The following is a 9,054-nucleotide window of genomic DNA, read 5'->3' as shown; positions in this document are numbered from 1 at the left end:
TACAAGTGTTACATCCTCTTTTTGAATTGATCCCTTTATCATTACATAATGCCCTTCTTTGTCTCTTGTTACAGTCTTTGTTTTAAAGTCTATTTTGTCTGATATAAGTATCACTACCCAGTTTTATTTCATTTCCATTCGCATGGAACACCTTTTTCCATCCTCTCACTTTAAGTTTGTGAGTGTCTTTAGATCTGAAGTGAGTCTCTTGTAAGCAGCATATAGATCAGTCATTTATTTAAATCCATTCAGCCACTCTCTGTTTTTTTGTTTTTGTTTTTTTAAATATGGAATGCTTCACGAACCCGCGTGTCATCCTGGTGCAGGGGCCACGCTAATCTTCTCTGTATCACTCCAACCCCAGTATATGCGCTGCCGAAGCGAGCACCACTCTCTGTTTTTTGATTGGAGAATTTAGTCCATTTACATTTAAAGTAATTATTCACAGGCATGTATTTATTGCCATTTTGTTAAGTGTTTCAGTCTTTTTGTGTTCTTTTTTGTTCTTTTCTTCTTTTGCTCTCTTTCCTTGTGATTTGATAACTGTCCTTAGTGTTATATTTGGATTCCTTTCTCTTCTTTGTGCATATATCTAACATAAGGGTTTTTTAAATAAATTTATTTATTTATTTATATTTAGTTGTGTTGGATCTTCATTGCTGCGCCCAGCTTTTCTCTATTTGTGGTGAGCGGGGACTACTCTTCACTTTGGTGCATGGGTTTCTCATTGCAGTGGATTCTCTTGTTGTGGAGCATGGGCTCTAGGCATGCCGGCTTCAGTAGTTGTGGCACATGTGCTCAGTAGTTGTGGCTTGCAGGCTCTAGAGTGCAGGCTCAGTAGTTGTGACACACAGGCTTAGTTGTTCCATGGCATGTGGGACCTTCCCAGGCCAGGGCTCAAACCTGTGTCCCCTGTATTGACAGGCAGTTGCTTAACAACTGTGCCACCAGGGAAGTCCCATAAGTTTTTGTTATGTGGTTACTATGAGGTTCACATATAACAACTTATATCTATATGTGGTTATATTAAGAAGACAATCACTTGACTTCAAACAACCCTGTATTCTTAACAACCCCCCAACATTTAATGTTTTTGACATCACATTTTACCTCTTTTTTTTGTTCATATCCTTTAGCTACTTTTGTCTCTTAACCTTCTTACTAGCATTATAAGTGGTTGATCTACTTATAATCTATAAGTAGATCTAAACCTTTGATCTATACCTTACTGTATATTTGCCTTAATGAACGAGATTTTCCTTTCATAATTTTGATATTTCTAGCTGTGGTCTGTTCTTTCTCACTTAGAGAAGTCCTTTTAACATCTCTTGTAAAGTTGGTTTAGTGGTTCTGAACTCTTTCTTTTGCTTGTCTGTAAATCTCATTAACTCTCCTTCAAATACAAATGATAGCCTTGCTGGTTAGAGTATTCTTTGCTGTAGGTTTTTTTCTTTCATTACTTTAAATATATTATGCCACTCCCTTTTGGTTTGTAAATGTTAGTGCTGAAAAGTCAGCTGATATGCTTATAGGAATTTCTTTGCACATAACTAGTTTCTTTTCTCCTGCTGCTTTTAAGATTCCCTCTTTATCTTTAATTTTTGATATTTTAATTATAATGTGTCTTGATGTGAACTTCTTTGGGTTCATCTCATTTAGGACTTTCTGTCTTTCCTGGACCTGGATGTCTGTTTCCTTTCCCATATTAGAGAAGTTTTCAGATACTATATCTTCAAGTAAATTATCTAGTCCTTTCCCTCTCTTTTCTCCTTCTGTAAACTTTAGAATGTAAATGTTGGTATGTTTGATATTGTCTCAGAGATCTCTCAAACTATCCTCATTTAATTTTTTTTTTCTTTTTCCTATTCAGCTAAGGTGATTCCCACTACTCTGTCTTCCAGTTTGCTGATCCATTTTTCAGTATCATCTAATCTGCTATTGATTTCTTCTAGCATATATTAAAAGAATAATAAAGGAATACTATGAACAACTCTATGTCCACAAATTTGGTAACCTAGATGAAATGGATCAACTCCTTGAAAAACACAAATTTTCAAAACTTATACAGGAAGAAATAGAATATCTAAATAGACCAATATCTATTAAAGATATTGAATCAATAATTAATAACCTTCCCAAACGAAAAGCACCAGGCCCAGATGGGTTCACTGGTGAATTCTACCAAACGTTTAAGGAATACATTTTACCAATGCTCTACAATTTCTTTTCAGAGAATAGAAGCCAAGGGAATACTTCTGAATTTATTCTATGAGACCAGAATTACCCTGATACCAAAACCAGACAAAGATATTACAAGGAAAAAAAAACTGGAAACCAATATCTCTCATGAACATAGATACAAAATCTTCAACAAAATATTAGGAAATAGACTCCAACAATGTATAAATAGAATTTACTCCATCATCAAGTATGATTTATCCCTGGTATACAAGGCTGAGTCGACCTTCAAAAATCAGTTAATGTAATTCATCACATCAACAGGCTAAAAAATAAAAATCACATGATCATATTAATAGATGCAGAAATAGCATTTGACAAAAATCCAACACCCATTCATTATAAAAACTCAGTAAATAGGATTAGAGAGTAACTTCTTCAACTTGATACATAATATCTACAAAACAATCTACAGTTGACATCATCATTAATGATAAGAAACTAGATTTCCCTTATGATTTGGAGCCAGGTAAAGAAGACCCCTCCCACTACCCCTTTTCAGTATCATACTGGAAGTCCTAACTAATGTAATAAGACAATAAAAGGAAATAAAATGTATACATATTGGGAAAGAAGAAATGAAATTTTCTTTGTTCGAGCATGACATGATCATTTATGTAGAAAATCTAAAATAATCAACCAAAAAACTTTTGGAACTAATAAGCAATTATAGCAATGTTTCATGACACAGGTCAATATATAAAGTCAACTGTTTTCCTATATACCAGAAATAAGCAAGTGAGATTTGAAATTAAAAACACAATGCCATTTAAATTAACACCACTGAAAATGAAATATTTAGGAATAAATCTAACAGAATATGTACAAGATCTATATGATGAAAACTACAAAACTCTAATGAATAAAATCAAAAAGAACTAAATAAATGGAGACTTATTCCATGTTCATGAATAGAAAGGCTCAATATTTTCAAGATGTCGGTTCATCCCAACTTGATCTATAGATTCAGTGCAATCTCAATCAAAATCCCAGCAGATTATTTTATTGATATTGACAAAATGATTATAAAGTTTATATGGAGAGGCTAAAGACCAAGAATAGCCAATATAATATTGATGAGAAAGAATCAAATTGGAAGACTGACACTACCTGACTTCAAGACTTACTATAAAGCTACAACAATCAAGACAGTGTGGTATTAGTGTAAAAATATATCAATGAAACAGAATTGAGAACCCAGAAATTAACTCACATAAATGTAGTCTACTGATATTGGACAAAGAAACAAAGGCAATATAATGGAGCAAAGATTGTCTTTTCAACAAATGCTGCTGGTACAATTGGATATCCATCCATATACAAAATAAATAAATAAATAAATCTAGACATAGACCTTACACTCTTCACAAAATGAATTATAGACCTAAATGTAAAAATACAAACGTATAAAACTCATAGAAGATAGCATAGGAGAAAACCTAGATGACCTTGGATATGATGATGACTTTGATATAACACCAAAGGCATGATACATAAAATAAATAATTGATAAGCTGCAGCTCCTCTCCCTCAACAAACACATCAAAAACACATCTATATGTGGAACAATTCTCACTGAAAACTAACTAAAAATTAGAAGAAGGATTCCTGTGCAACCAAGGCTGCAACAGAGATATGCATATAATTGGATAGGAAGGAAAGAACAGTGATTGGTTCAAGACTTGTGCTCATGGGAAGGAACTCAGAGTAAAAGTTAGAATTCACAGGCAGACACCCATCTTGGGGAGTGAGTGGTGAGAGCCACAGATTGGATGCCCTAGTCCTAGGGGCCTACATGAGGGAGACAAAACCCTTTGGCTGACTGGAAGAGTGCTGGGACTAATAGGTGGGCTGTGGAAAGCCAAACTCCACTTGTGAGGAGCGTGCATATAGCCTTGCCTATGAGGCAGGGAGGAGAGTTCTGAAAAGTGGCTGCAAGGTTTCTTACAACTGCTTTGATACACACCTCAGCCCGAGCCAAGTAAATTCTCCAGCCCTGCTCACTCCACAGCACAGCTTGGCACTGGATCTGGGGCAGCCACGACCAGGGAGAAGACTTGACCATGGGAAGCAGAGGTGACCCAGTCCTGGGGCAGAGCCTGGGTGGGGTGGCAGTGGTCATTTTTGGTGCTTACCCAAGCAGTGCATCAGAAACTGCCCAGATCTCTGAGGGTGGCCTCTCCACCATAGATCACTCCCCAGTACATGTTGAGAGTTCATGCAGGCCCTGACTTCCCTGCAGTGTGGCTCCACAATAGAGCAGGGACAGAAGAAGCTGGGGACACTGACTGTAAGGGAGAAAGGAGACTTGCACATGAGACTGCGTCTGAGCAGACTGAGGGGGAAAATTGTGGGCACCTGTACAGGCAGCACATTGGAGACAGCTCAGACTTCTGTCTAAGGCCTGCATGAGCCAAGAGCCCACATAGGCTCCACTTGTTTCAGCACTCCTGCCCTCTGAAGCAAGTATCCCAGTGCAAGAAGAGGGGAAAACACACACTTAAAGGGAACAGGGTCAGCTTTCACAGAACCCTAAGGGCTTCTGCTCCAGCAACTTAGTATCAGAACCCCCTCCAGATAGGGCAGTGATGGTCACTGAGCAGAAGGGAAATCCCACTTCAGACCTGGCTCCTGTTCTAACCCTTCCATCTCCAGGCCCACCCCTTACCAAGGTGATAGTTGCCCACTCACACTGAAGAAAGATGTGATTTGCCTCCACATCAAATCCAGCTCTTTCATCAAAGGTACTGGGTACACACAGTCTGTTTAGGGATGTTCCTACATAAGAACATCCCTTCAAGACAGCAGTAGGTAACTGTTTGGTCTAAATTTAAAGAGACAGAGAAAATTAAGCAAAATGAAAGGGCAGAGGAATTTCTCTCCATTGAACAAGCAAGGGAATACTCCCGAAAAAATAATGAAAGGGAAATAAACAATTTACTATATAAAAAATTCAAAGCATTGGTAATAAAAATTAACTGAATTAGGGAAAAGAATATATGTACACAGTGCAAATTTTAATAAGGAACTTGAAAATATAAAAAATCTAATCATAAATTAAGAATTAAATAGCTGAAATTAAAAACACACTAGAAGGAATGAATAGTAAACTAAGTAATACAGAGGAACACATAAGTGATCAGCAAGATAGAATAACAGAAATCATTCAATCAGAACTGAAAAAAGAACAGATTTAAAAATATGAAAACATTGGAATTGATACACTATTGTGTATCAATAGTGTATACATATACACTATTGATACTATGTATAAAATAGACAACTGATGGGAACATACCATATAGCACAGGGAACTCTACTTAATGCACTGTGGTGTCCTAAGTGGGAGGGAAATCCAAAAGGGAGGGGATATATGTATACGTATGGTTGATTCATTTTGCTGTGCAGTAGAAGCTACTTTGTAAAGCAACTATACTCCAATAAAAATTAATTAATTAAAAAATATGATAAAAGAGTTAAGAGTTCTCTGGGATAACATTATGCATACCAAAATTCACAATTTATGGGCCCCAGAAGGAGAAGAGAGAGAGAAAGGGATTGAAAATGTATTTGATGGAATTATGGCTGAAACTTCCCAAACACGAATAAGGAATCAGATATCTAGGTACAGGAAGAACAGAGGATCCCAAACAAGATGAACACAAACAGAACCACACCAAGACATATTATAATTAAAATGGCAAAAGGCATAGATAAAAAGAGAATTCTTAATGCAGCAAGGGAGAAGCATGGAGTCAAACACAAGGGAATTACCATAAGGCTTTATCTGGTTTCTCTGCAGAAACTTTGCAGGCCAAAGGGAGTGGCATAATATATTCAAAGTGCTGAAAGAGAAAAACTTGCAACCTAGAATACTCTACCCACCAAGGTTATCATTTAGAATGGAAAGAGAGATAAAGAACTTCTCAGACAAGCAAAAACTAAAAGAATTCATCAATACCAAACCTACCCTAAATGAAATGTTGAAAAGTCTTATCTAAGTGGAAAAGAAGTAAGAATCTATATTAAATGGAAAAATCCCACAGGTAAGGGCAAATATCAATATATAGTAAAGGCAGTGAATCAACCACTTAAAGAAGCTAGTACAAAGGTTAAAAGACAAAAATTGTTAAATTGACTATAGTTATAATAAATAGTTAAGGGAGAGGCATGAGATGTAAAATGTAACATCAAAAACACAAAATGTAGGGGGAGGTGTAAAAAATGTAGATCTTTTAGAGTATGTTTGAACTTAAATGACTATCAGTTCAAAACAAGTAGATATACTTATAGGTCAATATATATGATCGCCATAGTAACCACATATCAGAAACATACAATAGACATGCAAAAACTAGAGAGAAAGGAACGCAATCATACCAGTAAAGAAATTATCAAACCACAAGGGAAGAAACTAAAAGAAGAGTAAAAGAACATAGAAGAGCTACAAAAACAACCAGAAGGCAAGAAACAAAATGGCAATAAGTACATACGCTTCAATAATCACTTTAAATGTCAATAGATTATATGCTCCAATCAGAAGATATAGGATGGTTGATTAGACTAAAAAAACAGGATCTTTCTATATGCTGCATATAAGAGAGTCACTTCAGAGATAATGATACACTGAAAGACTGAAAAGAAGACAATGGAAAAATATATCATGCAAACAAAAATGACAAGAAAGCAGGAGTAGCAATACTCTATCAGACAAAATAGACTTTAAAACCTAGGCTATAACAAAAGATAAAGAAGATCATTATATAATGATAGAGGGATCAATGCATGAGAGGATACTGTACTTGCTAACATATGTGCACCCAACACGGGTACACTTAAATGTGTAAAGCAAAGAGTAAAAGACATAAAGGGAGAAACTGACAATAATACAATAATAGTAGGGGACTTTAACACTCCACTGACATCAATAAACAGATCATCCAGACAGAAAATCAGTAAGGCAATAGTAGTCTTTAATGACAAAACAGACCAGTTCAACTTAATAGATATCTATAGGACATTACATTGAAAAACAGAATAATACACATTATTTTCAAGCGCACATGAAAAATTCTCCAGGCTAAATCACATTCTAGGCCACAAAACAAGTCTCAACAAAGTTAGAGGACAGAAATTGTATCAAGCATTTTTCTCTGACAATGATATGAAACTATAACTTAATTGCAGAAAGAAAAATGAGAAAAGAACAAACATGTAAAGACTAAACAACGTGTTAATAAAAAAAAAAAGTGGGTCAATGAAGAAATCAAAGAGGAATCAGAAAATACCTCAAGACAAATGAAAATGGAAACCCAATACTGTAAAATCTATGAAGTGAAACAAAAGCACTTCTAAGAGAGAAGCTTATAGCAATACATGCCTTCCTCAAGAAACAAGGAATACCAAATAAACAACTTAATCTACCACCTAAGAGAATTAGAAAAAGAAGAACAAAGTCCAAAGTCAGCAGAGGGAAGAAAATAATAATGATTAAAGAGGAAATAAATAAAATAGACATTAAAAAACTATAGAAAGAGCAATGAAACCAAGAGCTGTTTTTTTTAACAGATAAACAAAAATGACAAACCTTTAATCAGGATCACCAAGAAGAAAAGAGAGAGCACCCAAATAAACAAAACAAGAAATTAAAGAGGAGAAATAACACCCAATACCACAGACACAAAAATCATTAGAGGATACTATGAACAGTTATATGCCGACAAACTAGACAGTCTAAATGAAATGGACAAATGTCTAGAAACATACAACTTGTCAAGACCAAATCAAGAAGAAAAAGATATTTGAACAGACTGATCACTATTTGGGAAATTGAGTTTGTAGTAAAAGAGAAAAATATTCCCAACAAACAAAAGTCCAGAGCTGAACAGCTTCACAGGGGTATTCTACCAAATATATAAAGAAAAGATAATACCTATCCTTCTCAAACTATTCCGAAATGTTGAAGAGGAGGGAACACTCCCAATTTCATTCTACAAGGCCATTATAACCCTGATATCAAAACCAGACAAAGACACTACCAAAAAAAAAAAAAAAGAAAATTACAGGTCAAGGTCTTTAATGAATATAGGTGCAAAAATCCTCAACAAAATAGTAAACCAAATCTAACAATATATAAAAAAGATCATACACCATTTTCAAGTTGAATTTACTCCAGGGACACCAGGATGGTTCAACATTCACAAATCAATCAATGTGATACACAACATTAACAACAAGAAAAAAAGAGATAAAAATCACTTGATCATTTCAGTAGACATAGAACAAGGATTTGACACAATTCAACATCCATTCATGATAAAAACTCTCATCAAAGTGGATATAGAGGGAACATATCTCAAAAGCATGAAGGCCTTTTATGACAGACCCACAGCAAACATCATTCTCAGTGTCTCAAGACAAAGATTCCCACTCTTGCCACTTCTATTCAACATAGTATTGGAAGTTCTATCCACAGCAATCAGAGAAGAAAAAGAAATAAAATGAATCCAAATTGGATGATAAGAATTTAAATTGTCACTTTTTGCACATGACATGGTACTGTATATAGAGAACCCTAAAGTCTCCACCCAAAAACTTTTAGAACTAATAAATGAATTCAGCAAAGTTGCAGGATAAAAGATTATTATATAGAAATCTGTTGCTTTTCTATACACTAATAATGAACTATCAAAAAGAGAAAGTAAAAAAAAAAAACTATCATGTTTAAAAATATATAAAAAAATAAGATACTTAGGAATAAACTTAATCAAGGAGGTTAAAAGCCTATAGCCTGAAAACTATAAAACGTTGATAAAG

At 34.9% G+C, this 9,054-nt stretch overlaps 1 non-coding gene across 1 annotated transcript; it reads right to left on the bottom strand.

Annotated features, from left to right (window-relative positions):
- Positions 1–281: 281 nt before the first annotated feature.
- Positions 282–388, bottom strand: LOC118900339. Its single transcript, XR_005021116.1, has one exon. It is a non-coding gene; the product is annotated as a U6 spliceosomal RNA (small nuclear RNA).
- Between the last annotated feature and the right edge of the window lie 8,666 nt (positions 389–9,054).

This window comes from Balaenoptera musculus, chromosome 8 (genome assembly GCF_009873245.2).
Source record: "Balaenoptera musculus isolate JJ_BM4_2016_0621 chromosome 8, mBalMus1.pri.v3, whole genome shotgun sequence".
NCBI lineage: Eukaryota > Metazoa > Chordata > Mammalia > Artiodactyla > Balaenopteridae > Balaenoptera > Balaenoptera musculus.
Note: the sequence above shows the minus strand (reverse complement) of the source record. Positions and strands in the feature narration are given on the sequence as shown.